Source organism: Lepidochelys kempii, chromosome 20 (genome assembly GCF_965140285.1).
Source record: "Lepidochelys kempii isolate rLepKem1 chromosome 20, rLepKem1.hap1, whole genome shotgun sequence".
In the NCBI taxonomy this organism is placed as follows: domain Eukaryota; kingdom Metazoa; phylum Chordata; order Testudines; family Cheloniidae; genus Lepidochelys; species Lepidochelys kempii.
In genome coordinates this window covers 8,170,155-8,184,179 of record NC_136399.1, presented here as the reverse complement: position 1 = coordinate 8,184,179, position 14,025 = coordinate 8,170,155, and positions in this window count along the sequence as shown.

Genomic DNA, 14,025 nt, shown 5'->3' with positions numbered 1-14,025 from the left:
GAGGATGGGGCAGCAGGAGATGGGATGGGAAAGGCGCATTGGGGATGGCATGGAGTAGCAGAGAGAGGGTGAGATGGAGGCAGAGGGGATGGGATGGGGCAGCAGGAGAGGGGGCAGGAGGGGGCATTGAGGATGGGATGGGGCAGCAGAAGAGGTTGGTGGCATGGGGAAGAAGGCATAGGTCAGCAGGGGAGTGGGCTAGTAATTGGAGCCTCTGAGATTCTGATGTGCCCAAGGTGCTTCTGACTGCCCACCAGCCTCTGGTGCAAAGGTATCCATGAGTTCCCAGGGCAAACCGGGTACTAGGGGAGTGGAGGGACGGCCAGGAGTTATTCTGCACTGCCAAGCCCTTGGGGGCACACATGTGACTCACGCAACAATAGTGCAGCTCGGCTGCGCTGGACTGGGCATGGTGCGGGGCCTGGTAGCAAAGGATAGGGGTGTCCAAGAGGGACAATGGGGGCAGATGGTCCCCCTGGTTTCCCTGGGCTGTGGGCTGCCCCACTGGCTCCCAGGGCTGTGCCAGCTGTGTCATGTGCTCTGGAGCATGGCAGCCGGCAATGGGTGGCTGGGGGCAGCTTCTTTCCTTCCTCTCCTTTGGTGGCGCAGGCCTGGCTGGTCTCAGTGGAGGAACCCACCAGCGCCCACAGGCAGGTCCGAGCAGGCTGCCTTTGCACGTGTGAATCAGGCTCCCGCTCAGGGCTGGGCCCAAAGAGAAGAGAAGGGCCCCTGCTGTTAGTGGCAGTGAAGGGAGCTCTCCTGTAGCTCATATGCATAACTATACACACACACCCTGCCCAAAAAACCAAAAGCGTCCTGATTTGTCACACTGGCTGTCCGGTCACCTGAAGCCCAAGCAGCTGAGACTTGGGATGCTGGAGTGCAGGGCGCTGGCTCTAGTCCCGGGCAGGGTTGGGCTGTTTGTGGTGCGTGGATTTGCCCCTGTCATGGGCATCAAGAGCCTGTGGGGAAAGCGCTGGTGTTGCAGCCCGTGGGAAACCTAAGGTTTGTAGCTCTGGATGGTGGGTGCCCCCATGGGGTCTAGGCCAGCTACAGCCTGGCAGCGCAGCAATGGGAGAGGGTCCTGGTGGGGACAGCAGGGGATGCGGGAAGGCTGGGGGCAGGGTAGCCAGACTAGAGGGGTCTCCCTGGGGCACCTGGCCAGGATGAGTGCTGGCTGTGGGAGGGGCCCTGGTGCTCTGGGTCTCCCCCTGGCACCAGGGAAGGTGCACGCTGTGGGAGGCAGCACGGCCCCTCCCTGCCCTGCACAGAACCAGTCCTTCCACTTCCCAGGCTGGGCAGAGATGCCAGGCTGGGAGAGGTGCGACGCTCAGGCCTGGGCTGAGCAGCCTTTGCCATGGGGTGCAGACAGCGGCACTTCCGCTCCCTCTGGCTCTTATGCTGCTGCTTCCCCTCCCCCCCCCCCAGCCGTTTCCTCCCCGGCACCTGGCCCTGCGCTCAGTCAGTTTCTGATGTAAATAAAAGGCCCCCAGGTTCCTGTGGCTGCAGGGGGGAGGGGGCAGTCCCTGGGGGCCTTTGCCCCCAATGCCAGAGCTCCTGGGGGCCAGACTGGAGTGAAAGGAGGGACAGGGCTGGCCACAGCCCTCAGGCTGCCCTGAGCACGAGGGCTCCTCACCGGGTACCAGCCCCTTGAAAGCCCCGTGGGCCCACATGTGAGCCACACCAACCAGTGGGGGAAGGGACACAGCACCCTTACGTGGACCGCCTGGCCAGTACCACACACCAGGGTTCTGGGGCCCAGACACCTTACGTGCCCCCAGATCACAGGTGGTTCTGCCCCTCTGCCCACATGGGCCCAGTCTGTGACCCAGCTGGCACGGGGGGGGACCAGACCCCCTTGCCTGGAGTTCCTGGGGCAGGCAGGAAGCAGCGCCCCCTCAGGTGCTGCTGACATATGTGCCGGTGGTGGTGGTGGGGGGGTTTGCAGGCACGCGGGCAGATGGGGCTGGGTGCCAGCCACTTTCCCCTGTTTCCCCAGCAGCACTGAGGGGATGGAGCTGACAGCTTTCCCTGACCCCCCCTCCCAATCTCTTCCTCCTCCTCCCCCTCCCCCCCATGTCCCCTCCTTTTCTCCCCCAGCCTCTCCATATCCCCTGCTTCCCCTCCTCTCCCCCCATCTGCCCATGTCCCCTGCTCCCTCCAGCCCCCTTCTATCCCACCCCCCAGTCCTCTGCTCCCTCCAGTGCCCTCTTCTCCCCCCAGAACCCCTGCTCCCCCATCTCTCCATGTCCCCTCCTCCCTCCAGTTCCCTCTTCTCCCCCCAGAACCCCTGCTCCCCCCATCTCTCCATATCCCCTCCTCCCTCCAGATCCCTCTTCTCCATCGCCTCCCACCCCCCCGTTCCATCCTCCCCCTGGGCTCCTGCTCCCCTCATCTCCCCAGGTCCCCTCCTCCCTCCAGTCTCCTCCTCCCCGCGGGATCCCTGATCTCCCGCGTCTCTCCCCGTCCCAGGCGCCCTGCTCCCCCCTCCGGCCACCCGTGCCGAGCGGCTCCCACCCAGCAGCAGCAGCCCGCGCGGCGCGAGCGGTACCTTAGCTCCCTGCTGCCGTCCCTCGCTCGCTCTCCGGCTGGTCTGCCCCGGCAGCGCTGAGCCGTGGCGAGGCCCATGTGATCAGGCAGCAGATGCTAATCTCGCCCTCACCTCCGCCTGTGGCTGAGCGGTCCGATGGCATCTCCGCTCCCAGCAGAGAGGGGGTGGGATGTGGGCAGGGGAGCCGGGATGGGGCAGCAGGAGAGGGGATAGGAGGGGGCATTGGGGATGGGGTGGGGGCATGGTTCTGGCTGGGCCCAGGCCCATCAGGCCGGGTGCTCTCAGGCACATGGACTGGGCTGGGACTATGCCAAGCTGCGCCCATGCCTGGCCCCATGACAGGCTCGGCAGAGCCCATAACCCCATTGCCCCCCTCTCCCCCTGCAGGCACAACCCCATTCCCCCCCTTCCCCTGCAGGCACAACCCCCCTGCCCCCCCTCCTCCTGCCAAGGAGTTAACAATAGGCGTCATCCTCGTTAGGTTTCAGAGTTAACAGGACCAGGTCTCTCTGAGCTCCTATATGGGGCTGTGCATACTCCAGGAAAGTGCAGCATGGGTCACACACCACACTAGCAAGGTATCTTTGCAGTCAGAAGGACCCAGACTAGGTTATTTTAAATGGAAGTTGAGATCCTGAGGCAGAAGATGCAGCCACCGGGGAGTCAGACACCAGAGGGACTTTGCAAACCGTCAGCTCTTCAGTGCCCCATTGGCCCAGACAGCCTGGTATTGCCGGGGCAGCTGGCCCATTTGCGCCACCTCTGCGAATTTGCTGCGGTCCCTCACCAGTGACACTGGCATGGCCGGGGCTGGCACGGTCAGTCCGTCCACAGCTCCCACTGGAACTGCTGGCATGTCAGACAGCAGGAGACCGGGACGTGGAGCGTGGCACCAGCAGGGCATGGTGGCAGGGAGGGGAGCTCCGAACTGCATTTGGCCAGGGACTGCTCTTCACTGCAGGAAGTGCGAGGAGCCACCACAGGTGAGCTCCTGACAGCGGTACCACAGCGCCCCCTGGTGAGTTCCCAGGGAATTCGAACTTGCCTCCTGGAATGGCAGCAGCACCTGGAGCCAGGACTCCCCCTGCTTGGCACCGCACCCTGGCACAAGATGTATTGAGTGCAGAGGGCCCCAAGTGGTGTCTAGGGCGCTGGGCTGGCCTGGGGCACTGGCTTGCCTGCAGTGCCAGCTCCCCCATGTTCCCAGCTGTTGAGTTGCCCTGGAAGAAGCTAACGCACTGAGCACATTCCAGGCAGGCAAAGGCTGGAGCTCCTATGGGGTTGGGGTATGGAGTGGCAAAGAGGAGGGGTGTGGGGCTGGAGAGCGGGGTCAGTTGCTGGGTTAGGACTAGACGGACGTGGATGTCGTGGGCCATTTTCCAAACATTGCTGCAGAAAGCAGGTGCAGTCTGTGAAACACCCCATTCTTGTGAGGTTTCTGCCGCCTTGGATATATCTGGAGAAGGATCCCTCCAGTGTGACTCAGAACCAGAACCTGGATCAGCCCGCCCCCCTCCCAAAAATCCAAAGGGCTGAGGCTCTGGGTTTGGCTCATTGCGGGCTCTTTTGGGGCCTGGGGCCAGGCTCTGCCCCTTCCCAGTTGGGCTGCCCCACCCTGACTGAGCACTCCCAGACACTGACAGCACGAATGCCAGGCATCCACTAAGGGTATTGACATCCTGAAGGGATGTGCCGTGGGAGGGGGGGGCGGTGCCGTGCCAGCAGGGTTGGATTAACTTTTTATGGGCCTGGCGCCAAACATATTTGTGGGCCGCCGTGGGGAATGAAGGGGCCAGGGGCAAGAGCACAGTGGGGAGGGTGGATTTGATTTAAATCATGATTTAAATCACCAGTCAGGAAGATTCAATTTAATCATAGTTTTCTACATCAAAGTGCATCCTTGTTGGTTGTTATAACCTTAGTACATTAGGGTGAGGAATAGCTCAGTGGTTTGATCATTGGCCTACTAAACCCAGGGTTGTGAGTTCAATTGTTGAGGGGGCCATCTGGGGTAAAAATTGGGGATTTGGTCCTGCTTTGAGCAGGGGGTTGGACTAGACTGAGGTCCCTTCCTACCATGGTATTCTATGATTCTTCACAACTCAGAAATAGATGTAGGTTTCATTTTTAGAAGGTACACACTATACATTTTTAATCAGTGATTTATTTTAAAAACTTTTCAAATGAGTTTTACAGACGACTTCTCCTTGTCCAGATCTATTCTACCCCCAACAATCTTCTATTCATTGAACTTTTTGAAACTTTTCACTTTTAGAGAGAGGTAAGTGATTGACTCTGTGTATACAAATTTGCAGAGGGACAATAAAGTTGAGGTCTGTTATTTCTCACCTCTATATATTATTTATTTATTTTAAAACATTTTTGCTGTTAACAAGCATGTTACCTCTGGAGACACAAATCCACAGTTTAGAACTGCAAAACTAAGTGTCTCTGATGGTTTCTTCTAGACTGAGCACTGAGTCCCATTGGGGTAGATAGAAAGATTAACCTAAATAATCTATACAGAAGCCTCTGGAACCCCATAAAATTGGGTCCCTAATCCATGAATTATTAGAACTCATTTACAAAACTTTTCTTAAACATTACATGAATATATTGTCTCATACTATAGAATTAGAATTTATAATCCCTGTTCCATCATGAGATATAATGTATCTTAATTAAAATGATATTTAGATAGGTTTTTTCCTCAAAAAGCATTTCATCAAAAAATCTGATTTAAATAAAAAAATACGATTTTTTTTATTTTTTTTTAAAAATCATTGATTTCTATCCACCCTGGCAGCAGAGCATGGTGGGTGGGGAAGGATTGGTCCTGAGCTGGAGCGAGGCAGGGGCCAGGGGCAAGAGCACAGTGGGGCATGGGGGGAGGATTAGTCCCTGCTGACAGGAGCAAGGCAGGGGCCAGGGACAAAAGCACAGTGGGGCGGGAGCTAGGGTTGGTCCCTGGAGCAAGGGAGGGGCCAGGGGTAAACTGCAAGCGCAGCAGGGCTGGGGAGGGGGTAAATAGGATCTCCCCCCCCCGCCCCTGCCCACATAAAGCAGACACCTACCTTCTCCCTGGTTCTAGCCCATTCTCTTCGTCTCTCTCTGCACTGAGCTGCCCCTCCTCCAGTGTGACAAAGTGGGAATGTTTTCAGTGTTTTCTCTGAAGACTGTGTGGGTGCCTCAGTTTCCCTTATGCATTTCTTAAGTATCTAGGTGGTGGGATAAGGGTGAGTGATTGTTGCAGAGCCCTAGGCAGGTGTGATGCTGTCTGCACAGAGAATGGCTGACAGGGGTGCAGGGTCTGGCCAGGAGTTAGGGTGAGGGAGGAGGCTCAGGGTTGGGGCAGGAGGTTGGGGTGTGGAGCACTTACCTGGGGCAGCTCCTGTTTGGTGCGAGGGGTGCAAGTGGGAATGGGAGGGGTGCAGGAGCTCCCATTTGGTGCTCAGGGTGGGGATGGGGATGTGGGGGAGTGCAGGGGTCAGGGCAGGGGGCTGGGGAGGGTGAGGGGGGTACAGGATTCAGGGCAGAGGGCTGGGGTTGTGGGGGGTGCAGGAGTCAGGGATGGGGTCTTGGGAATGTGGGGGGGGCTCATGACAGGGGGCTGGAGGGGGTATGCCCCAATTCTACCCCCTTCCCCAAGGCCCTGCCCTCGCCTCTTCTCCGCCTCCTCCCCCAAGTGGCAAGCACTCTGCGGCTCCGCTTCTCCCCATCCCTTGTGCCGGCAAACAGCTGTTCAGCGGCAGGGAGGGGGAGGGGCGGGAATGCAGCATGCTGGGGGAAGAGGCGGGGGAGAAGTTTGGCTGCCAGCGGAGCCTGCCCTGCTGCAGCAGGAGCCCCAGGAGCCGGCAGAACAGGACCGAGCTTCCGCCCGCTGCCCCCACAGGAGAGAGCAGTGGGCGGGGGGTGGAGAAGAGCAGGCCGGGCTGGGGCCCCTTTGGAGCATGGGCCCAGTGCCATGGTAAACCCAGTACTGAGCAAAGGGAGTGAACTTTGGGGATATAAGCAGAGGCAAAGAGATGCCCCGTGTCCTGCACTCAGGAAGTAAAGGCACAGCACGTTTACATGTGTGAACACAAGGTCCCAGCCAGCCTTGGCTGGAACCACTGCCACGGACGTTTTGGGGAGATGGATGGGCCCACGTGTCTGACGAGTGAAGTTTAGTCTCTAAGCATTGTGTTACGCTTTTGTCTTGTGTCACCTTCCCATTTCCATCATCCTCACTCACTAGCTCTTAGCTATCGCTCTTCGATACAACCCGTACACCTGTTCTCACCCGAACTGGAACTCAGCCCTGTGGTGTTAGACACGACGCTGAACCCTCCCAGCTGGTGTGCGCTGTCCCTTGGACAGCTGACCTGCCAAGTCTCCATGTTCAGTGGACAGGGAGTAGGCACTATAGGGGAACGCTTCACAGATGCTCCAGGACTGGGGTGCACCTATTGTTAACTTGCAAGACAAAGGAATGGCTGTCTACAGGGCCGGATTAACCCATAGGCTAATAAGGCTATAGTCTTAGGCCCTCCTATATTTAGGCCCTACTTTAAACCCTAATTTAAGTCCTCCATTCCATATTGAAGTAACAGCTGAGCGACGGTAGCAGGGCCATCAGAATTTTTTTGTCTCATTAGATATTGCTTTGTACAAATTAATCCATCAAGATTGTGAATTCAATTAATGGTGGTGGTGATTTTGTCTTTGTGGGCTAAGTAAGTGTTTGTGGGCCCAAGCAACACTGAACTTTGTACACAGCAGGCCTACAGTGGACCACAGAAACCATGTCGAGGAAAGGAGGATGGCAGAAATTGAAGGAGGCCAAAGAAAGACGGCAAAGACAAGATGTAGGGCTGAAAGGAGCTCCTTCTCTCCTAATGTTTTTTCCTCCTGCTCAGCCTGGTGGTGAGGAAGTCCCGCCGAAGACCAGCCTGTGAACCTGCTGCCCCTGCGCTCGATGAAAAGGAGCAGTCTCCTGTGACTTCTCTGGCTGCAGCCTCACCCCAATCCGCTGAAGACTTTCCCAGTGACAGTAATACAAAAACACATCCTTCTCCAGCCATCCAGGCGAGTGGGACACGACTTCTCATGGCGTATTGGACTGAGGAGGGCCCACAGAAATGCCAGGATCTAGAAGGGGTTCTCAGGACAATTTTTTTGGTGGCCTCAGAGTGCGGCCACCAACTTTTGCTGGTGGCCGCTCTCACACTTTTTCCTGAAGTACTTAATTAGCTTTAGGAAAACCAAATAAATATGCACATAGACACACCCAAATCACTGTCATTTATTCATTTCTAGCTAGTAAGTCTGCTGTGAACAGTGATATTAACCAACACACAAGTATCACTTTTCACAACAGACATACTTAGCCCTGCCAAGCCTGGGGACAAATTAAGCCCTGGATGGAAGGATGGGGGAGGCAGGGAGGGGCTAGAGCCTGAAGCCCTGCATCTGGAGGCTGGGGCCTGCCGCCACACAGCCAGGGCTCAGGGCTGAAGCCCAAAGCCTGAGCCCCACCACCCCGGAAAGGTGGGGAATTCCCCGGCTGCCAGCTCCTCCAGCGTTGTGCCCCAGGTGTCTGTCGTCCCAACCCCTGTTGGCAGCCCGAGCAACCAACCCCAAGGAAGTACATCCAGGAGCAACAGGGAGGAGGAGGGGCAGTTACTTTGCCCTTTTCTCCTCCCCAATCAGAGCCCGGAAGGCTGTGGCCACAAGGAAAGCCCCTGGTGGCCGCATGTGGCCATGGTGGCCGCATTTGAGAAACACTGATCGAGATGCTGACTTTTCATTGACAAAGCGAGAGTACACCAATCAGAATCGTTGTCTGACCAAAGCCATGTTTGAATATGTGAAGCCTGCAAACAGATTGGCAAGCGAGAACGGCTCATCTGTTCGCCTTCTAAGAAGAAAGTGAACTGTTTTTATTGCCGCCTGTTTTCTGATACCAAAAAGTGGGGAATGTTCTGCAAAGTCTTCAGTGGTTGGAAGAATACTCTCTACATTACCAATCATGCAATGAGTGAGCCACACACATTGTCAGTCAGCAGCTACCATGCCTGAAAGAAAGTTAGTGGCAGAATTGATACCAAAATGGAAAACCGGTTTTTGGAAGCTCGTGCTTATTGGAAGAACGATCTCAGACGCGTAGTTAAAACCATAATTTTTCTTGCTGAGCGTGGTCTGCCATTCTACAGCTCAGGTGAGACTGTTCAATCGAAACACAATGGCAATTATCTTGGCATTCTAGAGCTAATGGCTAAGTTGGACCCTTCCTTAGCTTAGCACATCAATGAACATGCAAATCGTGGAAAAGGCCATACATCATATCTATCAAAGACGATTTGTGATGAATTCGTTGCACTGCTGGCAAAGAAGACGCTACCAGCCATTTTAGATTAGATCAAAGATGTGGGATATTTTTCAGTGTCCATCGACTCAGCACCGGATGTGTCACAGGTAGATCAGCTGACTGTCATACTGCGTTATGTGCTGCCCAGCAGACCGGTTGAGCATTTCGTGACCTTCACAAACATCACCAGCCACACAGGGAAGAAACTTGCCTTGTACCTACTCGATTTCCTCACTGAAGATGGGATTAACATCAGCCTTTGTCGTGGCCAAAGCTATGACAATGCAAGTAACATGAGGGGCAAATATTCAGGGACACAGGGAAAGATAAAAGAGTGCAATGCTTTGGCTGATTACATACTGTGTGCTGCCCACTCACCCAACCTTGTTGGCCAGGCTGTCGGGGATTGTTGTGTTGAAGCAGTTTCTTTTTTTGGATTCATCCAAGAATTGTACAATTTTTTCTCGGCATCAACCAGTCATTGGATGATTCTTAGCTCTGGTCTACATTACGAGTTGAGGTCGGATTTGGCAGGGTTAGATCGGTTTAGCCCTGCATCCGTCCACACTACAAAGCCATTTTTTCCGACTTTAAAGGCTCTTAAAACTGGTTTCTGTACTCCTCCCCGATGAGTGGATTAGAGCTGAAATCGACCTTGCTGGGTCCAATTTGGGGTAGTGTGGACGCAATTTGACGGTATTGGCCTCCGGGAGCTATCCCAGAGTGCTCCATTGTGACCGCTCTGGACAGCACTCTCAACTCAGATGCACTGGCCAGGTAGACGGGAAAAGCCCTGTGAACTTTTGAATTTCAATTCCTGTTTGGCCAGTGTGGCGAGCTGATCAGCTCAGGTGATCATGCAGAGCTCATCCGCAGAGGTGACCAGGCAGTCCCAGAATTGCAAAAGAGCTCCAGCATGGACCAAATGAGAGGTACTGGATCTGATCGCTGTATGGGGAGACAAATCTGTGCTATCAGAACTCCGTTCGAAAAGACGAAATGCCAGAATATTTGAAAAAATCTCCAAGGGCATGAAGCTCCAACAGGGACCCGCAGCAGTGCCACATGAACCTTAAGGAGCTCAGGCAAGGCTACCAAAGAACCAGAGAGGCAAATGGCCGCTCCAAGTCAGAGCCCCAGACATGCCGCTTCTATGATGAGCTGCATGCAATTCTAGGGGTGCCCCTACAACTACCCCAGCCCTGTGCGTGGACTCCGTCAATGAACTCTCACGCAACAGGGATGTGGATTTTGGGGACGAGGAAGATGAGGAGGAGGAGAAGGTTGAAGCACAGCAAGCAAGTGGGGAAACCGTATTCCCCGACTGCCAGGAACTGTTTTTCACCCTGGATCTAGTATCCCCCCAACCCACCAAAGGCGGGCTCCTGGACCTAGAAGGCCGAGAAGGGACCTCTGGTGAGTGTACCTTTGTAAATATAATACACGGTTTAAAAGCAAGCATGTTTAATGATTAATTTGCCCTGAAGACTTGGGATGCATTCGTGGCCAGTACAGCTACTGGAAAAGCCTGTTAACGTGTCTGGGGATGGAGCGGAAATCCTCCAGGGACATCTCAATGAAGCTCTCCTGGTTGTACTTCCAAAGCCTTTGCAAAAGGTTTCTGGGCAGGGCAGCCTTATTCCGTCCTCAATGGTAGGACACTTTACCATGGCAGGCCAGTAGCACGTAATCTGGAATCATTGCATAACAACGCATGGCAGCGTATGGTCCCGGTGTTTGCTGGCATTCAAGCAACATCCGTTCTTTATCTCTCTGTGTTATCCTCAGGAGAGTGATATCATTCATGGTCACCTGGTTGAAATAGGGGAATTGTATTAAGGGGACATTCAGAGGTGTCTGTTCCTGCTGGGCTGTTTGCCTGTGGTTGAACAGAAATCATCCCCGCGGTTAACCACGCAGTGGGGGGAGGGGTGAAGTGATCATCCCAGAGAATTGGGTGCGTGTGTGTGTGGGGGGGAGGGGGGCTTAGTTGGGTTTGTGCTGCACGTTAACCCGAAAACTGCAGTCCCTCCTTTTAAATGGCCAACCCAACGGGTGCTTGGTATGTGAAATGAGGGCACTGCTGTTTGAAACCATTCCCACATGTTAGGAAGGTTAAAGAAGCCAAAAGACTGTGGCTTACCATGTCTGCCTGCAAGCCGAATTCTGTTGCCCGCCAGCCCTGTGTGTGTGATCTCTCACACCATACTGGCAGGCCCTCGATATAAGAGGCAAAATGCGACTTTGTAAAGAAAGCACATGTGCTATGTAATGTTAACAGCTTGGTTCACCGTGAAAGAGTCTACCCATTGTTCCCTAAAATGTCTCTTTTTAAAGACTACTCTCCTTTTTTTTCCTCCCGCAGCTGCAAATGTTTCATCACTCCATGTATCATCTCCGTCCCAGAGGCTATCAAAGATTAGAAGCCGAAAAAAACACACTCGCAATGAAATGTTCTCTGAGCTCATGCAGGCCTCCCACACTGAAACAGCCCAGCACAATGCATGGAGGGAGACAATGTCAGAGTCCAGGAAAGCACAAAATGAATGCGAGGAGAGGCAGGACGAGCGAGAGGAGAGGTGGCGTCAGCGTGATGAGAGGAGGCAGGAGGCAATGCTGAGGCTACTGGAGGATCAAACTGATATGCTCCGGCGTATGGTTGAGCTGCAGGAAAGGCAGCAGGAGCACAGACCGCCGCTACAGCCCCTGTGTAACCAACCGCCCTCCTACCCAAGTTCCATAGCCTCCTCACCCAGATGCCCAAGGACGTGGGGGGGGGGCCCCTCCAGGCACCGAACTACTCCACCCCAGACTACTGCCCAAGCAACAGAAAGCTGTCATTCAATAAGTTTTGAAGTGCAGTGTGGCCTTGTCCTTCCATCCTTCCCTCCTCCACCACCCCTCCCGGGCTACCCCATTTGTGTGACGAATTAATAAAGAATGCATGAATTTGAAACAACAATGATTTTATTGCCTCTGCAAGTGGTGATCAAAGGGGGGAGGGAAGGGCGGTTGGCTTACAGGGAAGTAGAGTGAACCAAGGGGGCAGGTTTTCATCAAGGAGAAACAAACAGAACTGTCACACCGTAGTCTGGCCAGTCATGAAACTGGTTTTCAAAGCTTCTCTGATGCACAGCGCAGCAGCCAGGCGATTTGCCTCAACCTCCCACCCTGCCATAAACGTCTCCCCCTTACTCTCACAGATATTGCGGAGCGCACAGCAAGCAGTAATAACAGTGGGAATATTGGTTTTGCTGAGGTCTAACCGAGTCAGTAAACTGCGCCAGTGCGCCTTTAAACGTCCAAATGCACATTCTACCACCATTCTGCACTTGCTCAGCCTGTAGTTGAACAGCTCCTGACTACTGTCCAGGCTGCCTGTGTACGGCTTCATCAGCCATGGCATTAAGGGGTAGGCTGGGTCCCTGAGGATAACTATAGGCATTTCAACATCCCCAACAGTTATTTTCTGGTCTGGAAAGTAAGTCCCTTGCTGCAGCCGTTCCCACAGACCAGAGTTCCTGAAGATGCAAGCGTCGTGTACCTTTCCCCGCCATCCCACGTTGATGTTAGTGAAATGTCCCTTGTGATCCACCAGTGCTTGCAGCACCATTGAAAAGTACCCCTTGCGGTTTATGTACTGGCTGCCTTGTTGATCCGGTGCCAAGATAGGGATATGAGTTCCGTCTATCACCCCACCACAGTTAGGGAATCCCATTGCAGCAAACCCATCCACTATGACCTGCACATTTCCCAGAGTCACTACCCTTGATAGCAGCAGCTCAGTGATCGCATTGGCTACTTGGATCACAGCAGCCCCCACAGTAGATTTGCCCACTCCAAATTGATTCCCGACTGACCGGTAGCTGTCTGGCATTGCAAGCTTCCAGAGGGCTATCACCACTCGCTTGTGAACTGTGAGGGCTGTTCTCATCTTGGTATTCTTGCGCTTCAGGGCAGGGGACAGCAAGTGACAAAGTTCAAGGAAAGTGGCCTTATGCATGCGAAAGTTTCGCAGCCATTGGGAATCATCCCAGATCTGCAAGACTATGCGGTCCCACCAGTCTGTGCTTGTTTCCCGGGCCCAGAATCGGCATTCCATGGCATAAGCCTGCCCCATTGCCACCAGGATGATCAAATTGCCGGGCCCGGTACTTTGAGAGAAGTCTGTGTCCATGTCCTTCCTCATCACTCTCCTCACCGCGCTGCCGTTGCCTACTTGCCTGCTTTTGCAGGTTCTGGTTCTGGTGCTGCATATACTGCTGGATAATGTGCGTGGTGTTTAGAGTGGTCACAACTGCCGCAGCGATCTGAGCGGGCTCCATGCTTGCCGTGGTATGGCGTGAGCAGGAGAGCAGAGTGGTAGTGGAAGCGGCGGGTGGATGACGATGCTGACAGCAATATGGCGCCCGCATGGAAAAAGGCACGAAACTATTGTTGACCATTGCTTTCATGAAGGAAGGAGCAAGGGGTAGGCTGGCAGCAGACGGTGCAGTACGACTGCTAGCCGTTGTCGTCTCCTGGGTGCTCGCCAGCAGACAGTGCAGTATGACTGCTAGCTGTCATCGTCTCCTGCGTGCTCGCGGTGCTGCTGGCTGGGAGAGCAGCCTGAGGCAGAATGGCCCCCTCAAGGATTGAGCTCACAACCCTGGGTTTAGCAGGCCAATGCTCAAACCACAGAGCTATCCCTCTGCCAATATTCCAGGCAGGACTGAATCTCCATTAGACAAAACTCTAAGAAGAGAATGACCTGAGTCACTCCCATTTATGTCCAGGTGCCCCTGACAGACCTCACCGAGATCTGCCAGGAGCACCCATGTCTGCCCAGGCACCCCTGACAGACCTCTCCGAGGCGGGCCAAAAGCACCCAGGAGATGACGAGGACGGCTACCAGTCATAATGTACCATCTGCTGCCACAAGGCAATGAGCTGCTGTTGTGTAGCAATGCAGTCCCGCGTCTGCCAGCACCCAGGAGACGTACGGTGACGGTGAGCTGTATGGCATCTGCACGGGTAACCCAGGAAAAAAGGTGTGAAACGATTGTCTGCCATTGCTTTCACGGAGGGAGGGAGGGGCCTGACAACACGTACCCAGAACCACCAGCGACAATGTTTTTTGCCCCAT